Source organism: Giraffa tippelskirchi, chromosome 12 (genome assembly GCF_054371585.1).
Source record: "Giraffa tippelskirchi isolate mGirTip1 chromosome 12, T2T-mGirTip1v1.2.pri, whole genome shotgun sequence".
NCBI lineage: Eukaryota > Metazoa > Chordata > Mammalia > Artiodactyla > Giraffidae > Giraffa > Giraffa tippelskirchi.
In genome coordinates, this window is record NC_137286.1 from 117,151,875 (window position 1) to 117,174,261 (window position 22,387).

The 22,387-nt window shown below is 39.2% G+C and overlaps 1 long non-coding RNA gene across 1 annotated transcript in view; it reads left to right on the forward strand.

Annotated features, from left to right (window-relative positions):
* LOC145530388 (uncharacterized) overlaps positions 1-18,287 on the forward strand; it is a 113,582-nt gene extending 95,295 nt beyond the window's left edge. The window contains exons 2-3 of the long non-coding RNA XR_014071726.1: positions 8,359-8,408; positions 14,720-18,287. This is a non-coding gene — a long non-coding RNA (uncharacterized LOC145530388). The remainder of the gene's footprint in view (positions 1-8,358; positions 8,409-14,719) is intronic.
* The last annotated feature ends 4,100 nt before the right edge of the window (positions 18,288-22,387 follow it).

Consider the following 22,387-nt stretch of genomic DNA (forward strand, 5'->3'; position numbering starts at 1 on the left):
CAATCCTACCTAGCATTAGGGTCTTTTCCAATGAGTCAACTCTTCGCATGAGGTGCCCAAAGTATTGGAGCTTCAGCTTCAACATCAGACCTTCCAATGAATACCCAGGATTGATCTCTTTTAGGATGGATTGATTGGATCTCCTTGCAGTCCAAGAAACCCTCAAGAGTCTTCTCCAACACCACAGTTCAAAAGCATCAATTCTGCGGCGCTCAGCTTTCTTCACCGTCCAACTTTCACATCCATACATGACCACTGGAAAAACCATAGTCTTGACTAGACGGACTTTTGTTGGCAAATTAATGTCTCTGCTTTTAAACATGCTATCTAGGTTGGCCATAACCTTCCTTTCAAGGAGTAAGCGTCTTTTAATTTCATGGCTGCAGTCACCATCAGCAGTGATTCTGGAGCCCAAAAAAGTAAAGTCTGACACTGTTTCCACTGTTTCCCCATCTATTTCCCATGGAGTGATGGGACCAGATGCCATGATCTTAGTTTTCTGAACGTTGAGCTTTAAGCCAACTTTTTCACTTTCCTCCTTCACCTTCATCAAGAGGCTCTTTAGTTCTTCTTCACTTTCTACCATAAGGGTGGTGTCATCCGCATATCTGAGGTTATTGATATTTCTCCCGGCAATCTTGATTCCAGCTTGTGTTTCTTCCAGCCCAGCGTTTCTCATGATGTACTCTGCATATAAGTTAAATAAGCAGGGTGACAATATACAGCCTTGACATACTCCTTTTCCTATTTGGAACCAGTCTGTTGTTCCATGTCCAGTTCTAACTGTTGCTTCCTGACCTGCATACAGGTTTCTCAAGAGACAGGTCAGATGGTCTGGTATGCCCATCTCTTTCAGAATTTTCCAGTTTATTGTGATCCACACAGTCAAAGGCTTTGGCATAGTCAATAAAGCAGAAATAGATGTTTTTCTGGAACTCTCTTGCTTTTTCGATGATCCAGCGGATATTGGCAATTTGATCTCTGGTTCCTCTGCCTTTTCTAAAACCAGCTTGAACATCTGGAAGTTCACGGTTCATGTATTGCTGAAGCCTGGCTTGGAGAATTTTGAGCATTACTTTACTAGCATGTGAGATGAGTGCAATTGTGCAGTAGTTTGAGCATTCTTTGGCATTGCCTTTCTTTGGGATTGGAACGAAGACTGACCTCTTCCAGTCCTGTGGCCACTGCTGAGTTTTCCAAATTTGCTGGCATATCGAGTGCAGCACTTTCACAGCATCACCTTTGAGGATTTGAAATAGCTCAACTGGAATTCCATCACCTCCACTAGCTTTGTTCGTAGTGATGCTTTCTAAGGCCCACTTGACTTCACATTCCAAGATGTCTGGCTCTAGGTGAGTGATCACACCATCGTGATTATCTGTGTCGTGAAGATCTTTTTTGTACAGTTCTTCTGTGTATTCTTGCCACCTCTTCTTAATATCTTCTGCTTCTGTTAGGTCCATGTTAGAATGGCTATCATCAAAAAGACATTAGATAACAGGAGCTAGTGAAGATGTTGTGAAAAGGGAATCTCTGTGCACTATTGATGGAGATATAAATTATGACCCCTACATCATGGGGAATACTATGAGGCTTTCCTGGTGGTGGGTCAGTGGTAATGAATCCACCTGCAAGTCCAGGAGACATGGGCTTGATCCCTGATCTGGGAAGATCCCACATGCCACAGAGCAGCTAAGCCTGAGTGCCACAACAATTGAGCCTGTGCTCTAGAGCCTGAGTAGTCATGTATGGATGTGACAGTTGGACTATATAAAAAAGATCTTCATGACCCAGATAACCACAATGGTGTGATCACTCACCTAGAGCCAGACATCCTGGAATGTGAAGTCAAATGGGTGTTAGGAAGCATCACTATGAACAAAGCTAGTGGAGGTGATGGAATTCCAGCTGAGCTACTTCAAGTCCTAAAAGATGATGCTGTGAAAGTGCTACACTCAATATACCAGCAAATTCGGAAGACACAGCAGTGGCCCCAGGACTGGAAAACGTCAGTCTTCATTTCAATCCCAAACAAAGGCAATGCCAAAGAATGTTCAAGCTACTGCATAATTGTACGCATCTCACATGCAACAAAATAATGCTCAAAATTCTCCAAGCCAAGCTTCAACAGTACATGAACTGTGAACTTCCAGATGTTCAAGCTGGATTTAGAAAAGGCAGAGGAACCAGAGATCAAATTCCCAATGTCCGCTGGATCATCGAAAAAGCAAGACAGTTCCAGAAAAAAAAATATCTACTTCTATTTTATTGACTACACCAAAACCTTTGACTGTATAGATCACAACAAACTCTGGAAAATTCTTAAAGAGATGGGAATACCAGGCCACCTGTCCTTCCTCCTGTGATATCTGTATGCAGGTCAAGAAGCAACAGTTAGAACTGGACATGGAACAACAGACTGGTTCCAAATAGGAAAAGGAGTACGTCAAGGCTGTATATTGTCATCCTGCTTATTTAACTTATATGCAGAGTATATCATGAGGAACCCTGGGCTGGATGAAGCACAAGCTGGAATCAAGATTGCTGGGAGAAATACCAGTAACCTCAGATATGCAGATGACACCACCCTTGTGGCAGAAAGTGAAGAAGAACTAAAGAGCCTCTTGATGAAAGTGAAAGAGGAGAGTGAAAAAGTAGGTTTAAAATTCAAACATTCAGAAAACTAAGATCATGGCATCTGGTCCCATCACTTCATGGCAGATAGATGGGAAACAGTGGAAACAGTGAGAGATTTTATTTTCTTGGGCTCCAAAATCACTGCAGATGGTGATGTAGCCGTGAAATTAAAAGACGCTTACTCCTTGGAAGAAAAGCTATGACCAACCTAAGCAGCATATTAAAAAGCAGAGACATTACTTTACCAACAAAGGTCCACTTAGTCAAAGCTATGGTTTTTCTAGTAGTCATGTGTGGATGTGAGAGTTGGACTAAAAGAAAGTTCAGCCCTGAAGAATTGATGCTTTTGAACTGTGGTGTTGGAGAAGACTCTTGAGAGTCCCTTGGACTGCAAGGAGATCAAACCAGTCAATCCAAAAGGAAATCAGTCCTGAATGTTCATTGAAAGGACTGATGCAGAAGCTGAAGCTCCAATACTTTGGCCACCTGATGCAAAGAACTGACTCATTGGAAAAGACCCTGATGCTGGGAAAGATTGAAGGCGGGAGGAGAAGGGGATGGATGACAGATGAGATAGTGGATGGCATCGCCGACTGGATGGACATGAGTTTGAGCAAGCTCCGGTAGTTGGTGATGGACAGTGAAGCCTGGCATGCTGCAGTTCATGGGGATGCAAAGAGTCGGACATGACTGAGCAACTGAACTGAACTGAACTAGAGCTTGAGAGCCACAACTACTGAGCCCATGTGCTGCAAATACTGAAACCTGCACTCCCTAGAGCCTGTGCCCTGCAACAACAGAAACTACCTCAATGAGAAGTCTGTGCACCACAAGTATAGAGTAGCCTCTGCTTGCCCCAACTAGAGAAAATCCCAAACAGTAATGAAGACACAGTACAGCCAAAAATGAATAAACAAATAAAATTTTAAAAAAGCAAACTATGGTGCTTCTTCAAAAAGTTAAAAATAGAGCTACCATATGATCCAGCAATTCCACTTCCAGGTATATATGTGAAGGAAATAAAATCACTGTCTCAAAGAGGTATTTGCACTTCTGTGTTCATGGTAGCATTATTTACAACAGCCAAGACATGAAAATATCCTAAGTGTCTATTCACAGATAAAGAAACATGGTAAATATACACAATAGAATATTAACCAGCCATAAAAAAGAAGGAAATCCCATCACTTGCAAGTACATGGATGAACCTGGAAGGTATTATGCTACATGAAATGTCAGACAGAGAAAGATAAATAATATATGTTCTCACTTACATGTGGAACCTAAAAAAACCCAAATTCATAGAAACAGAACAGACAGGTGGTTGCCAGAGACCAGGGCTGGTGATCAGGAAAATGGGTAAAGGTGGTCAAGAGGTACAAACTTCCCATTTCTATAGGAGAAATAAGCTCTGATGATGTATTGCACAGCATGGTGACTAGTTAATAATACTGTATTGCATGTTTAAAAGTTGCTAAGAGACTAAGTTTTAAAGTTTTCAACATAAAAAAAAAGCTAATTACATATGGTGACAATATTGTATTGTGTATTTGAAAGTTGCTAAAAGAGTAAATCAGACATTTCATCATAAGAAAAAAGTGTAAATGTGAGGTGATAGATGTGTTAAACTGAATTGATTGTGGTAATCATTCCATGATATTTACATGTATCATTGTGTACACCTTAAATTTACATAATGTAACATGTCAATTAAATCTAAGTAAAACTGGGAAAAGGGGGAAATCTAAGTAAAAAATAAAGCAAGTAGCTAGGAAATGCAAAAAGCTATTATGTATTCATAAACTGACATGGATTCATTATTTCAAGAAATAGTTTATACTCTTTATATGTTTTTAAAAAGCAAAGACTTTTAGAAAGATTTAAAATGCAGCTGTATGCTGTTTTACAAGGGATGCATTTAAATCTACATGATATGGAAAAATTTAATATAAAATGGCAATAAAGAATTTTTACATAAATGCAAATGAAAAGATAAGCATAACATTCTTTGTTTCAGGACACAAACATTAAATAAGACAAAAGGCAACACTTAAAATTGTTAAATGGAACAATTCTCCCTGTAGCTCTTTGAGTTGCGATTATTATAAAAAATAGTGTAGCATTATAATACTTGAAGCAAAAAAAAATTAGAAATGTGAAGGAAAATGAAGAGAAATAGAATTATGGGGAAATTAAGAGAATCTTCCCAGGCTCATTCAGAATGATGCATATATGCTCTATTTTCTTGGGCAGTTTTGATGGAATATGACCCGTCCAGTTTCTGGCTGGGTTTTTGAGTGAACACACTCAGAAACTTGTCTCAGATTATGTTACTTCCTGTTCTAAAAATATGACCCTTATTAACAGCTATTGTAGGTTTACCAGCGTTTATAGATGGGAATTCATCACTTTTCTCTTCAAAGTCAGTTCTGTCTTTGGTTTTAGAACCCATTTTATTGTAACAAAACTCACTCAAGCTGTATGCCATGCTGTATGCCTGACTGCCATGATTCTCCTCATCCCTTCAATCTCTCTATTGAATCTTGCTCTTATTTTCCTCCTCACTATCAGTACCTTATATGGCTTCCCAGGTGGCTTTAGTGGTAAAGAAACCTTCCACCAATGCAGGAGAGGACGTGGGTTTGATCCCTGGGTTGGAAGATCCCCTGGAGGAGGAAACGGCAACCTACTCCAATATTGTTGGCTGGAAAATTCCATAGACAATTTGGAGACTGTCCATGTAGTCTAGGCAGACTACAGGCCATAGAGTCACAATGAGTCGAAACAACTGAAGCAACTTATTCTCCTCTTCACTATTTTATTTTAGTCTCTCTTTTTTTTGAGGGGGGGCCTAATTCATAGTGTCCCTGGCACTGGCCTCTTGTAAACCTGATCACATCACTTTCTTTAGAAAGCTCTGTTAGTTTCCTTTGCCCAAACTATAGGACCAAATTCCAACTTGTTATACTGTTATAATACCCTTAACAATCTGCTCATCTCCCCACATCTGTCCAGATTTCTCTCTCACCATTCTTCCTCTAATCTTCAGTTCATTAAGATATGTGTCTACAGATGCACAGAACAGTCTTATGGACTCTGTGGGAGAAGGTGAGGGTGGGACGATCTGAGAGAATAGCATGGAAACATGTATATTATCATATGTGAAACAGAACGCCAGTCCAGGTTTGATGCATGAGACAAGTGCTCAGGGCTGGTGCAATGGGATGACCCAGAGGGATGGGATGGGGAGGGAGGTGGGAGGGGGGTTCAGGATGGGGAACACATGTAAACCCATGGCTGATTCATGTCAATGTATGGCAAAAACCACTACAATATTTAAAGTAATTAGCTTCCAACTAAAATAAATAAATTAAAAAAAAAAAGATATGTGTCTTAATGAATTGAAAACATTAGTCTTTAATTCATTAAGATTTTGCTTAAATTTTTACAATTAACCAAACACCAGACCCACTTATAACTGTTCTTCCAACTGCTATTCTCTCCTTTGGAATAGCCTTCTCTGACTCTGTTTTATTTGTTTTTAATTTATTCTTTAAGATGCAGACTCAACTGTCTCCTCATCTCAGAAACATTCTACCACTTTCCTGGAAAAATTCGGCTCTGTGCTGTTCATGTTCATTTTAATATCACTGAATCAGCACATTTATATATGGTTTTATCCAGCTACTCATCTGCCTCCTTCACTAGTAGTGAAACCACAGAAGAAATATGGAAATTTTAAAAGTTAACAGAGGTAGCAGACAAGAAACTTGCAAATTCTGGCCTTCTGTATTTATGATCTAAACCCTGTAGACTGGAGAAACCCATAACACCAACTGTTGATAAGTGGAGTAACCAGCAGTCCTGGTTTTTTATCTACTATTCTGGCATAATTGAGTAGCACCCCCTTCACCCTCAAGAGTCCCAGTTTGAACAATGTTCACTGTATGTATACACAAAATGAATTTTTAAACACAGTAATTTTATAGCTTTTATTAAAAATATCCATTGATAATATCTGCCTCTAACTCAATTTCTGTCTATTAGAAATTGAGTTCATTTACATTTAATGTAACATTGAAATGATTGGATTTAAGTCTCCCATCTTGGCTTTTGGTTTTTATATATCCCATTTGTTCTTTGTCTCAGTTCCCCTTATCTTACCTTCTTTTGAATGAGCTACATGTTTTTTCGTATTTCACTTTTTCTTAAGAAATGCTTTTCTAAGGTTATGTCTCTGTGAGTGTGTGTTCACGGTTGCCCTGGAATTGATATGGTTATTACTGTGAGTTATATAGTAAGCTGCCTTGGTCAAGAAACCTCATGCTTGTATCCAGGATAATATCAACCAGTCAATCATTAGGAAATATTGCTCCTTCTTAATTATCATCACTATGTTCCCATTTCCCTCTTCTTTCTATTCTTTTGTACTTACCCTCTGTAGATAGCAAACCTATTTAGTTCCTGATATACACTTCCTGCATTTATTTTGCATATAAGAGTGTAATGTGTAGTTTCTAATATCCCCTTTTAATATAACAACTTTGTTGACATAATTCTCATGCCACAAAATTCACTCATTTCAAGTATACATGCCATTGGTTTTTAGTGTATTCACATGGTTGTTCAACTATTATCTCATCTATTTTAGAACATTTTCATCTCTCTCAAAGAAATCCTGCACCCATTCATCATCCTCTCCCACTTCCAGTCCTAGATAACCACTAATCTATGTGATCTTTTATAACCAACTTCTTGTACTTAGCATAATATTAATATTTTCAAAGTTCACCCATGCATGGATCAGTATTTTTTATAGTTGAATAATATTCTATTGTATAGTTACTCCATTTTATTTTTCCATTCATCAGTTGATAGACATTTAGATTGTTTCCACTTTTGGGCTATCATAAATCTTGTTGCTCTGAGCATTTGCATAAAAATTTTGTATGTATATATGTTTTTATTTCTCTTGAATACATGACTAGGAGTGGAATTGCTGGGTTATTTGGTGACTTTATGTTTAACCTTTTGGGTACTTGCCAGACTATTTTTCCAAAGTGGCTGTACCACTGCATTTTACATTCTCCTTAGCAGTGCTGTGAGAGTTTTAACTTTTATACATTTGTCAACTTGTTATTATCCATCTTTTTATTATAGTCAAGCTAGTAGTCTCTTCTTTCTTACATGAAGTGTAGAATACTATAGCTACTCCTTTGCATTTTATTTCCTCATTTAACAATATGTCCTAGAAAATACCCAAATCAGTATAGAGGAATCTTCCTTATTTTTTTATACCTGCAGAGTATTGTGTTGTATAAATGTATCATAATTTATTCAATGATGATTCTCCTATTTATGGATATCTGGTTTCTTTCTAAAATTTTCAAATACAGTTGACCCCTGAACAACATGGATTTGAATTGCCTGGGTCTACTTGTATGTGGATTTTTTTTTTATGTATAAACACTGTAGTACTACATAATCTGTGATTGGTTAAATCTACAGATGCAGAACTGTGGACATGGAGGGCCTACTGTAAAGTCCTTCAAATTTTCAAGTGCATAGTGGACCCCTTGGACCCTTATCCAAGGGCCAACTGTGTAAACAATACTGCAATAAATAACCTCACACATGTGTACTTGTATACTGTTTGAGGGTTGTCTGTACAAATAATACTGCAATGAAGAGCCTCATACATATATATTTTTATATTGCTAGAAGAGTATCTCCAGGGGAGATTCCTAGAAGTGGGATTGCTGAGTCAGAAGGTAAGTGTATAAGCAGTTTTGTTGAATATTGCCACATTTTTCTCCAGAAGGGATATAACAATTTTCCAAGAACAACATATGAGAGTGTCTGTTTCCCCATACCTTGCCAAAAGAATGCATTTTCTTGTTTTTTTTTTTAACTTTTTCCAGTATGATATATGAAAATAATACTTTAGTATTGTTTATATTGGGCTTTCCTGGTGGCTCAGATGGTAAAGAATCTGCCTGCAATGCAGTAGACCTGGGTTCCATCCCAGGAAGATCCTCTGGAGAAGGGAATGGCAACCTACTTCAGTGTTCTTGCCTGGAGAATTTCATGGACAGAGGAGCCTAGAGGGCTACAGTTCACAGGGTTGCAAAGAGTCAGACATGACTGAGTGACCAACACACACAAACACACACAGTATTTATATTTTAATTTCTCTAATTTGAGTGAGGTTGAAAACATTTCAATTTTAAGCTTCATTTTCAAATCTTTTTAGTGAGTTTTCTGTTCATTCCTTAATTCAATTTTAAAAATGTAATGAATGACAAAAATGCCTTTCCTATTTATTACATACTTACCATTTCTAGAACCATTGACTTTCTATGGATCCAAGTTTTCATTTGGCAGCATTTTCTATCAGTTTGAAAAACTATCCTTATCATGTTTGTTATTATAGGTCTGCTGGTAACACACTTTTTCATCTTTTGTGCTTCTAAAAAAAGTCTTCTCTTAACCTTCATGTTTTGACAGATATTTTTGCTAGATATAGAAATCTAGGTTGGCAGCTATTTTCTTCCAGTCCGCTATGTTGTTCTATTGTCGTTTGGCTTACCCCTTCTCTGACTAGAAGTCTGCTGTCATTCTGTTCTTGTTCCCCTGCCTCCAGGCGGTAGTGCACAACCCCTGAGCACGTAGTGAGCATCTCTGGAAAGAGTTTCCAGGTTAGTTCAGTCTTCTATTGTGTCTGTGCTGTCTTAGAATTTTTATTTGTCATGCTTGCTCACACTTTACCATTAAATGCCTACTAATGGTTTGGCTGGTTACCTTATTCTATTTTTCTAAGAAGGAGAGTAGACTCAGGTCTTTCATATCAAAAGTTTATCACTTTCTGGGATTTTGTTCATTGAAGTCTCTTTGTGTACTCAACTTTGTGATGAGTTTAAAAAAATAAAAAGAGAGAGAGGTTATGACTTTGTACTTTCTCCAGCTTGTTAGTGTGGGAGTGATAATGTCTTGGTCGTGTGATCTGGATCTAACAGAGCAGAAGTTCATGGATTCCAAAGAGAGTGTTTGCTGTTAGTCAATTTAGCTCACTTGTGCATAATGTCTGCTTACTTTCCAGCACTTGTTAAGGCCTTCTGTTGAGATGTGATCATCTTTTATTATAGGAAATATGGATTTTAGCAAAAAGATGTAAAGTATAATTGTTAAACCTAGAAATAATTCAATATATATTCTTCCACTGTTAACTGAAGAGTGATTGACTTTTGTGTTCACAACTTTGTATCATCAAAGGATTTGAAGTTCTGCTTTTCATTTGCATTTCTGTTGAGCTGACACTCTTCTTGCACAGACATCTAGCAAACTCAAATGCAGGTCTCTACTAGAAAGTGGAATTTTGCAGAATAGGTGGAGATTTCCAGTTTGTCTCAATTTCTCTTTTCTCTTGCATTATATGTGTGAAGTTTCATCAGTTTCACCACCAAGATCATGTAACCTCCACAAAAATTTTAATAGCTAAAAAAAGTTTAGAGCATACTTTCAACTTGTATTAGATAGTGTATGTCATGTTATTACATTTGGATTCAAGATGCAATTATTTGCACAAATAGGTCAAGTATTTCACTTCTAGGAATGAATAACATCTCTAACACTTCTTTTGCTTTCTGAAAGAGTAGCAATTCAAGAGGGCTATGCTACTTTTCATTCAAATAAATTTCAGATAGTAGGAGGTGCAATGAAATGTCTTTACATTTAATTGCATCACAGCTGATTTTGGAATAACTTCATATTTTTATTGTTTCAAAAAATATTAGTGTGCTATAAAATCAATATTCTTTTTATTATTCTTTCCAAGGTGGGTATTCTAAATTTATTAGTTTTTATTTAGGGACCAATTATTTGATAGTATAAGGCTATTTATAACCCACTCCATTATTCTTGCCTGGAAAATCCCATGGACAGAGGAGCCTGGTGGGCTGCAGTTCAAGGGGTTGCAAACAGTTGGACATGACTGAGGAATTGAGCACATTCATAGCTAACTTGGAAAAGCATCTGAGTATTCCACTCTCCTTTGGAGAAGGCAATGGCAACCCACTCCAGTACTCTTGCCTGGAAAATCCCATGGATGGAGGAGCCTGGTAGGCTGCAGTCCATGGGGTTGCTAGGAGTCGGACACAACTGAGTGACTTCACTTTCACTTTTCACTTTCCTGCATTGGAGAAGGAAATGGCAACCCACTCCAGTATTCTCGCCTGGAGAATCCCAGGGACGGGGGAGCCTGGTGGGCTGTGGTCTATGGGGTCGCACAGAGTCGGACACGACTGAAGCGACTTAGCAGCAGCAGCAGCAGCATTCCACTCTCCTGGTGTTTATAAACCATGTTGAATATTTTTATGTTTGGGCAGTGTGTGTATGAGATATGTCTTCTGTCCAAGGCATACTTTCCCCATGTTTATTTCTTACCAATTGTTTGAAATGAAGTGGAATGAGGTACATAAAGGGGAAAGTTGCTTCCTTTCCCCATTCCTACCTGTGCCAATAGAAAGAATAGTCATGAACTACCAACACTTTGGCCTTTGAGAAAGGTGTGGTTGGCAGAGGTAGTATGAGGTATGCAGAGTGAGAAATTATCTTCCCTCTCTCAATATCTTTTGATAAACCATTATGAAAAAGGATGTATCTGAATCACTTTGCTGTACAGTTGAAATTAACACGGCATGGTAAATCAACTGTATTTCAATAAAACAAATTAAAAAAAAAAGATTCCATATATTTCTCTGTGTAACCATTGTTAAGTATTATTGGGTTGACCAAAAAATGTGAGTTTTTCTATAAAATCTTACAAGAACTTTTTGGCTAACCCAATATTTTGTAGAACAATACATTTTGCTATTATGATAGAGTGGAGGCTCTCAAAATGGGATTCATAGAAGCCTGGGGGTCCCTAGAACCCATTTAGAAATCTGCTGCTGCTGCTGCTGCTAAGTTGCTTCAGTCGTGTCCGACTCTGTGCGACCCCATAGATGGCAGTCCACCAGGCTTCGCCGTCCCTGGGATTCTCCAGGCAAGAACACTGGAGTGGGTTGCCATTTCCTTCTCCAATGCAGGAAAGTGAAACGTGAAAGTGAAGTCACTCAGTTGTGTCCGACTCCTAGCAACCCCATGGACTGCAGCCTACCAGGCTCCTCCATCCATGGGATTTTCCAGGCAAGAGTACTGGAGTGGGTTGCCATTGCCTTCTCCCATTTAGAAATCTAGAAAGTCAAAACTATTTTCATAATTAGAGGAAAACATTGTCTGTTCACTAGACTTCTGAAACTAAATGTGGATTTTTTCCACAATGATGACTAACTCTCTGACTCCCTGGACATCAGCTGGTGTTCAGTGATTCAGTTCAAAGCTGACATTAACTACCTAGGCTGAGATCCCACATGTTAAGAGCTGAGTGCCACAAGACTGCCTCCACTTCAGACACTATCACAAGCCCCAGGCCTCCCATACTTATTCAACAGACCAGCTACAAATTGGGGATTCCTTGATCCTTTCCTCAGGTGGATCATTTTCCAGAGGAGCTGACAGAACTTAGGAACAGTTTATTAGATGGGGCTCCCATGCCCTCGCTGGGTAAGCCACTCTCCCCGGCTTCTCAGTGTGCTCACTGATTCAGATGCACTCTGAACACTTTTGTTTGGGATTTTTATGGAGGTTTTATTATGTAGATTACATTGATTAAATTATTAGTCATTGGTGTTTAACTCAATCTCCAGTCCCTCCTAAAGGAAATTATCCTGAATATTCTTTTGAAGGACTGATGCTGAAGCTGAAGCTCCAATACTTTGGCCACCTGATGCGAAGAACTGACTCTTTCATTGGAAAAGACCTTGATGCTGGGAAAGATTGAAGGGAGGAGAAGTGGATGACAGAGGTTGAGGTGGTTGGATGGCATCACTGATTCGATGGACATGAATTTGAGCAAGCTCAGGGAGTTAGTGATGGATAGGGAAGCATGGCTTGCTGCAGTCCATGGGATCTCAAAGAGTCGGACACGACTTAGTGACTGAACAACAACCATCCCTCTCCCTTTCCTGAAAGAAATTTAATTTTTGTTAAGATTTATGTTGTAAAATAATATACTCATGGTCTCCGTAACATGAGAAAAATCAACATTTTAAGTAAAAAGACCACTTAAAAGAGACCAAAATATCATGATAAGTAGCCAAGAAAGAAAAACAGGTTTGATTATGATGTCATCTTAAAATGAAATTATATATTATACAATGTTATGTATGTTATATTTGTATGACCAAGAATGAATTAAGGTTTGATTTTGATTGGTATAATTTTTCAGACAAAAATAATATGAAAACAGATAATCTTCACTTCATCCTTATGCATTGTAATCATGAAGAGTCATTTGTCCTGAAGATCAGTTGTCCAAATGTCTCTTTTAATCCTTTTTTAGTCATCATTCTTGTCTCTTCCTATCATTCTTTCCTTTTTCTCTAGACTGATTGTTGACCAGTCTAATTTTGCTGGATATTAATTTATCAATAACTTTGTGTATGTTTTAAGTAATCTTTCAACTTCAATTTCCATTTGCAAGGGAAATGTATAGTATTATCAGATATCCCAAAGTCATCGAGAGACCTGTGCTCCCATATATCAGCAGACACTAGAGTCGTCTATGGAATGGTGCTGGTTTATTAGGGAAACTTTCAGATTAGGATGACCTTTGCTTCTGTATGCAACCTCAGAATAACAAAACACTCACAGAATGAATACTTAGATAACAAGTTCAAGTACATGCTTAAGTATAGAAACTTACAAACTTACTGAATTCCACCTTTGGATGACCTTTTAAGCATTTCCAGAGCCCTGTTTTCTTGGACAGAGAGACACAACATTCATCCTGAGATAGACTGAACTGATGGATGCTCTTCCAAAATAGCAGAACGTCCTGCTTCTCTGCATAGCTATGGCTTATGGAGGATGCTCATTATTAAATAATAAGCAAATCAATATGCATTTTATATTAAAGTAGAAAGAAAAAAAATGATAAATAAAACTTTAGGAAGGTAACTGAATACGTCAGTCAGTCAGTCAGTTCAGTTGCACATTCGTGTCTGACTTTTTGTGACCCCATGGGCTGCAGCACGCCAGGCCTCCCTGTCCATCACCAACTCCCGGACTTTACTCAAACTCATGTCCATTGAGTTGGTGATGCCATCCAACCGTCTCATCCTCTGTCGTCCCCTTCTCCTCCCGCCTTCAATCTTTCCCAGCATCAGGGTCTTTTCCTGAAGTCAGTTCTTCCCATCAGGTAGCCAAAGTATTGGAGTTTCAGCTTCAGCATCAGTCCTTCCAATGAATATTCAGGACTGATTTCCTTTAGGATGAATTTGTTAGATCTCCTTGCTGTTTCCAAGGGACTCTCAAGAGTCTTCTCCAACACCACAGTTCAAAAGCATAAATTCTTCTGCCCTCAGCTTTCTTTTTAGTCCAACTCTTACATCTATACATGTGGAAAATACAAATATAATCTTATTGTTCATTTTCCTCAAAGTAACAAATGTGTATATACCAGAATTATAATCTGTGTTTCTAGATCTATGTTTTTCAAAAAGAATCAGGAACACTTTTGCGTTCCTTTGGAAGTATATTGATTTTATGATACTATTTAAACTTAAGATTTTAAAAGAAAATCTCTATCATAAGTCTCTTTTTTGCTGTTTGGTTTATTGTAGATTCCAATTTATATCTTAACCAAAATATGTAATAAGTCATATATCATACAATGTTTTATAATCATCTGCTTGGTTTTTTTTAAATTTAAAAATATTATGTATGTATCAAAAAGAAAACAAGAAGACGGAACTTTTAAAAGAAATCCTTTATATCTTAAAATGATGGTAATATTTCATTGTGAAAATCAGACAGGCCCACTAATAGAAAATACAAGGAGCCAGGAAAGTAGGAAAAAAGCCCACCAGAGCAACTATTGACATTTCCAATATTTTCTTTCAGTTTTTCCCTATGCTTCATAAATTTTATATGTTTCAAGTCAAACTGCAGATTAATTTGTTTTCTTTTTTTCTCTTTATAGTGAGAAGAACAAAGCTTTAAAAACCCTTGAGTGGAGTCTTCCACACACTAAGCCGCCTTCTCCATTATTTTTGTCAGAGGAGAACAGTATGACTTAGTTCATGGTGGTCATATTTATAATGATGTTTTGAGTCTATTTACCTGCATCATATCATCCCATCTCCTGAAGAGTGAGACAATGGCATTGCAACCCACTCTGGTATTCTTGCCTGGTGAATCCCCACAGACAGAGGAGCCTGGCAGGCTCCTGGGTTCGCAAAGAGTCGGACATGACTGAGCGACTAAGTACACGCTACTATATTCATCTTACAGGCAAGAGAAGACTCTTAGAGATTTGGCATTTGTCCAAGGTCTTATTGTCATTAGGGCTTCCCTGGTGGCTCAGATGGTAAAGAATCTGCCTGAAATGTGGGAGACCTGGCTTCGATCCCTGGGTTGGGAAGATCCCCTAGAGAAGGGAAAGGTTACCCACTCCAGTATTCTGACCTGGATAATTCCATGAACTGTATAGTCCATGGGGTCGCAAACAGTTGGACAGTACTGAGCAGCTTTCACTTATTGCCATTAAGTGCCTGGGGCAGGAACCCAGATTTCATTTGCTTTCAAAACCTTTAATTTTAACTTTGATCTTTGTTGCTAGCTAGTAGTTGATTACTATTTAAAATAAAAATAAAAAGAGGCCAGGTGGCTTAGCAGTCATCACAGTCATGGAGACCACCTTTCCAGATTTGTACTTTCCTGGTTGAGTGATTGATACATTACCCTTTGGAAGGGGAGATTCAAGTTTATCTTACTAAGCTGGGGTTTTCTCCATAGTCTAGGAAAATTGAGACAGTAGTTCCCCAAACTCATGGAGTGTGCTGGCTGCTGCAGGTAACCCTCTACTGGAGGGCCAGAGGAGTACATGGTGGCAGCCTGCACAAGGATGCATGGTTTAAGTCTGCAGTGGCACACTGGTGAACCAGCGCACTGTGGTGGTGACTGGCCAGTGCTAATCCACCTGGGGAAGGTCGCTGTGATTAAGACAGCAGACCTCAAAGTCCTCTTGGGGAACTATGACCAGGATGACAACTGAGATGAAAAACTTATCCAGAAATTGCAGATTTCTGCTGTCATTCTGCAGCCCAACTACAACCTCATCCTGCTCAATGCTGATATTGCTACTCTGAAGCAACCTCCTAGACAAGGTCCACACCAGCACCTGTGTCCAGCCCATCTTCCTCTCTTCCAACCTCATCACCTTTTCCCAAGAGTCCCACATACAGAGGCTATTGGAAGGCTCTGGCAATCTGAGGAGCACTGGCTTCAAGAATCATCACTGTGCTCTAGGGGTGGTCTGGATGGTAGACTTGTTGCTGTGTGAGGGGTGGCATGAAGACCACTGCATCTAATTGAGTGTCATGGAAAGCATGTTCCTACTTGCTGGGACCCTACCTTCTTTCCCCACATCTGCATGGCAGAGGTGTGTGTGTATGTGTATGTGTGCGTGAATGTGTATGTCTGTGTGTGGTCCACCCATCCATCCATCCATCCATGTGTTGCATGAGCCAGTATGGACCTGAAATGTGATTTTTTTCCCCGTGAATTTGGCTGTTCCAGGAAAAGGCTTCTGATTTCAGGGACAAAACTCAGTGGAGGACTGGTAGAACTCAGTTTCTGGTAGACCACTGCCTCTTGACTGCTTAAACTATCATTGGGAAGACATGAGGTCTTGCAAGAACTGAATTCTTTGAGAAAAGACCATTATGAATAGCAAAGAAAACCTCCCCATTCAACTAATCTGGTGGCCCTCTCCATCCTCCAGTGGAGTGAAGGACATGGTTAGCTCTGGTCGACAGAAGGCTAGCTGGAAAAGCTGGATTTCAGGAGACCTGTTTGGAGGCTCCAGTCACACCAAGTTCCAAACTGCTGCCTGAAGACAGTCTAGGACAGTGGAGTTTGGTGGGTGGCCTGCCTTTGTACACACTGTCACACTATAGTGTGGTCCTTTTACTTTCAAATCTCCTGTTCACATACAAATAATTTAAAAAAGGCTGGTTTCTAACCTATCAAAAACAAACTAAAAAGCAAAAACCCCCTCACCTCCTTCTCAAACAAACAAACGAAACAACAAGAAGGAAAAAAACCTTTGGGTGGGGTGAATGCCTGGCAGCTTGGTATTTAAAGACATTGTATGCATGGAGAAGAAACAAGAGAAGGAACCTGAGTCTGTCGAATGAACACAAGGAGAAATGGCCTCAGGAAGTCAAAGGGAAAAATGTTTTCTGGAGGGAGTGGAAGGGAGGAGCCCAGCTAAGAATCTCATGGGTCACAAGCACAAGGGAGGAATAGGAAGACTAGAAAGTGACCGAGATAAAAACTGAAGTAAAGCAGCTGAAGACGTTTTGAGATCCAGTTCCTGGCAGTGGAATTAGGGGATGATTTCCTCTGAAGTGAAGAGGAAGAGAAGATGGTATGAAAGGCTCTCCAGGGACTGAGTGGGTGGTGAAGCATTTGTACTTGAGATGCCAAGGACACGTGCAAATTCTCTAATGAAGGTTTTCCAACATCAAGTTCAACTGGTACTGAAGATATTTTAATTTGGCATGTGGCTAGAGTTTGATTAAATCTATCTTGTCACTTGATGAGGTGAGCTGCCTTTGTCCCCATGATTATAGCCAATGCAGTGTCTCTACTTATGTAAGGAAGCAGGACCTTATGGGGTCTTGGTGGGGCAGACACCCACTCATTTCCTCTGCTTCAGCTTCTCTCTGAAGTACCTAAGTAATAGTATCTGGTGCACATTCCCTGAGCTGTTTTACAGATGTTAAAACCCCCATCCCATCAAATGCAAGAAATTAACTACTTGATGACCGTGATCACATATTACATACCCTGAAATGACCCTCCCTCACCTTGTCTGTAAAAATGCTCTGCTGAAAACAGCACTATTTCAGCCCTTTTTATGGTTGAGTAATATCCCATAGTATATATGTATCACATCTTTATCCATCCTCTGTTGATACAAAACAGTGCAATTTGCAGAAATGTGGATAGATCTAAAGACTGTCATGTAGAGTGAAGTCATAAAGAGAAAAACAAATATTGCACAATATGGCTTATATATGAAATCTAAAAAATGGTACTGGTAAACTTTATTTATAAAGCTTGGTGTCCATAAGTTGTAGAGAACAGATATAGAGAACAAACTTACGGACACCAAGGTGGGAAGTGGGGGGTGGAATGAATTGGGAGATTGAGACTGACATATATACACTGCTATGTATAAAACAGATAACTCATGGGAACCTACTGGATAGCACATGGAACTCTACTAAGTGCTTTGTGATAATCAAAATGGGAAGGAAATCTAAAAAAGAAAAGAGGGGATATATGTATACATATAACTGATTCACTTTGCTGTACAGCAGAAACTAATACAACATTGTATAGCAATTATACTCCAATAAAAATTTTAAACAAATGCCTTGCTGAAACCCATTGGGGAGTTCAGGTGTCTTGTGTACTAGTTGCTCTGGACTCTTTGCTTGATGCCCTGCAATAAACACAGTATTTTCCTTCACCACAAACTCATGTCATTATGTTGACTTTACTGCATGTGCGAGAGGGGATCCACATTTGGTTGAGTAACACTTTCAAGACAATAAAAGGTATATCTCACTTTAAATATCCTGAAAGTTTATACAACTTGAGATTTTCAGTATCCAGTCTTTGATTGAATCTCTTTGCTTAATGTTTTCAGGAGGTCAGAAAGAGTGGTTAACTGTTTATGTTGACTACAGAGGCAGCTACTGCTTATTTTAACCTACATTTGTAGGTTTTGAGGAGGGTATTCCTAGCATTTGCTGCAGTTGGCTTCCTCAAGTTTAAATGGGAACCAAGATTCAGAAGCAAGATTTTGTTGGACCAGTGGGAAGACTCCGGAAATTAAGCCATTGGTTAAGCTGAATCTGGCCCAGATACTTTAAAGCCTTGGGGGAATAGTCATAAGATCATAATTTTGGACTAAAAATATCATAATGCTGTTTTTTTCATAAGTAAGTCCGTAGTGAACTTGTTAATTTTTTTCCTGAAACATTTTAGTAATATACTGTCCTTAAGGAAAAGTTTATGTAATGTTTAAGTTGTGACTTACTTTATAGAACACTCAAGTTATGTTTAACAAAAACTTTTTCTCAAGTGCTTACTTTTTTGAAATCACTGTGTTAGATGCTATCTTTAATTTATTTTTCAATATGCCCCATTTTGAAACTTATACTATTCAATATTTTGGTATTTCCAAGGTCACTCATTTTCTCTCATAATAAATCTAATAACAAATTTTGATTTTTGAAATGTTACATTTCATATCCATGTGTCCACACAAAATTAATGTACTGTGTGTATTAAATATTCTTCATCAATGAATATTCTTCATCCTTAGTTCTTACAAGCCTAGAGTACTTGCAAGAATACTTTGGTGAATGATTTAATCCATGGAAATTGCGGGTCTTAATGAAAATTTATTGAATAGGCAAAAAAATTAATAAATTTGGACTGATTACCAGTGAATTAAAAATAGATGAGAACCAAGAATGGGAATATAACCACATTCTTTTTTTTTTTAATTTAAATTTATATCAAAGGAGTGAAAAATGGAATAGCTCACAGTGCCATTATAATAGCGCAGGTATATTCTCAGCACCTAAGAACTCTAAGTTGAAATAGGTCATGTGGGATGCTATTTATACAACTGCATTTTTGGAGATAATTTAGAAAATAAACACATATCAGAGTACTCATTTGATCACATGGAGAACAGTAAACAGAAGTTCTACTTATCCCCTAGGGCCTTTGTCATGATTAAACAGGAATAATCCATCCAGAGCTTCTGAACTAAGTTGTCCAATAAGCATAGGGTTTAAACATTACCTAAGATTGCTAGAAAAATTTCTAGGCATTCATTTTCAAAGCAGATAAACTATGATAATCACTACAGCATTATTGCAGACTTAATTCCTTAAACATTTTGCAGTTATTAGATTCTAAGTAGGGGCTTCCCACGTTGCGCTAGAGGTAAAGATGACGCCTGCCAATGCAGGGGACATAAGAAACGCAGGTTTGATCCCTGGGTTGGGAAGATCCCTGGGAGGAAGGTATGGCAACCCAATCCAGTGTTCTTGCCTGGAGAAACCTGACAGAGGAGCCTGGTGGGCTACAGTCGCATGTGGTCGCACACTACTGAAGCAAAAAATTTCTACTTGGTGATACAGTGTTGTGCTGTGCTCGGTCACTCAGTCGTGTCTGACTCTGTGCGACCCCATGGACGACCCCTTGTGTGACCCCACCAGACTCCTCTGTCCAGGGGGATTCTCCATGCCCTCCTCCAGGGGATCTTCCCAACCCAGGGATCGAACCCAGGTCTCCCACATTGAGGGTGGATTCTTTACTGTCTAAACCATCAGTGAAGTCCCTCAGTTATGTCCGACTCTTTGCAACCCCATAGACTGCAGCCTACCATAGACTGTAGCCTACAGGCTTCTCCATCCATGGGATTTTCCGGGCAAGAGTACCGGAGTGGGTTGCCATTTCCTCCTCCAGGGGATCTTCCCGACCCAGGAATCGAACCCAGGTCTCCCGCATTGCGGGCAAATGCTTTACCCTCTGAACCACCAAGGAAGCCCATAAATACTGGAGTTGGTAGCCTATCCCTATTCTAGGGGCTATTCCCTACGCAGGAATAGAACCCGGGTGTCCTGCATTGCAGGTGGGTTCTTTACCAGCTGAGCTACCAGGGAAACAGTGTTAGGTGATATAAATGAGTGAGCTAGTCTTCATTTCTCCAGTACTCTTGCCTGGAAAATCCCGTGGCTGAAGGAGCCTGGTAGACTGCAGTCCACGGTCGCTAAGAGTCGGACACGACTGAGCGACTTTACTTTCACTTTTCACTTTCCTGCATCGGAGAAGGCAATGGCAACCGACTCCAGCGTTCTTGCCTGGAGAATCCCAGGGACGGGGGAGCCTGGTGGGCTGCCGTCCATGGGGTCGCACAGAGTCGGACACGACTGAAGCGACTTAGCAGCAATAGCAGCAGCATATAGACCTGTATGCAAATCTATTTTTCAGGTATTCAAAGGGCTTAAGAAAAATTCTTGCAAAAGCCAACTTCAAGATCTTTGGAAAAATATTCCTAACTGAATATAAATCTGCAAATCTGCCCTATTAGCCTCACTTATGAGCTTCTAATTCAGCATTTCCTGGCTGACTTGGGAGGTGTTGGTGAATCTCAGTGACTGAATGAATCTTGACTCTGATGCTGGTCATCACTTCCTGTCTTTAGCCCAATCCTCAAGAAAAAGGCTCAGGGCCGGGGCAATGGGATGACCCAGAGGGATGGGATGGGGAGGGAGGTGGGTGGGGGGTCCAGGAAGGGGAACACATGTAAACTCATGGCTGATTCATGTCAATGTATGGCAAAAACTATTACAATATTGTAAAGTAATTAGCCCCCAACTAAAATAAATAAATTTATTTAAAAAAAAAAAGAAAAAGCAGACTTCCCAGATGACACAGGGGTAAAGAATCCTCCTGCTAAGAGACGTGTTCAATCCCTGGGTGGGGAAGATCCCCTGGAGTAGAAAGTGGCAATCCACTCCAGTATTCTTGCCTGGAAAATCCCATGGAGAGAGAACCCTGGCAGGCTACAGTCCATGGGTTTGCAAAGAGTCAGACCTGACTGAGCACACACACACAAGCAAAGGCTTTCAAACATCACTGTTCTGTTTTCTTATGCTTGCCAATGAAAAACATCATCAAACAGGCTAAATAAAAAACAAGATTTCCAAGAAAGATTTTCTAAACAGAACAGCCCATTTCAGTGATGGATTAAACAAAATGGTAGCCAAGCTTTTCTCTTGTCATTATTTGACCAATATTTCCAAATATATTATTCAGTACTCTCAGTTGTAAAGTTCCTGAAGCATCTTTTCAACTGCTAATACACCTCCCAATTTGTGATTAATGAACAAAGCATGTACACACAATTCCTTTAAAATAAACACAGCACCTGGGGGATTTTAGAAAATTCAGGGATTTTCAAGTAATTGAGAGCTTTGAAAAGAGCACTTTAGAAGTCAAACCTTAGAATCAGTTTGTAGTGAGGGAACTATAAGCTTTTTGGTAAAGAGACAGAAAATAGAAAGCAAGAGAATTCTCATTCTATAAAGAGGACTCGAATCAGTCCAAAACGTAATTTTTTTCTTGAATTGTAATATTCATAAGAGGTAGATTTCCATCCCTCCCCCACCCTCCCCTGTCCCCTCACATATATCTTGCTTTTTAGCCTTAGCAGTGAACTCTACTATAATTAATGTCTTTTACATATGTGTGAAATTAGTCAGGAATGAAATGAACTCCAGATCTCTGGATCCTTGCCTCTTTTCCATGGAATTATTGGCGGACTATGAACTACTGTACCATGAGGGAAGAATATGAAGGCCAATGTGTCTGCATATATGTGTCTGCATATATCTTGTTATTATTTGCAAGTCTTAATGCTAACCATCACTTCAAGTTTTATAGGATGTAATCTGGTACATGTAAATAAAACTCAGATTCTTGAAACCAAAACATAAAAGTAGCATATCGCAATCAAAGAGCAGATGTTTTGTGATGTCAAGCTGAATATTTA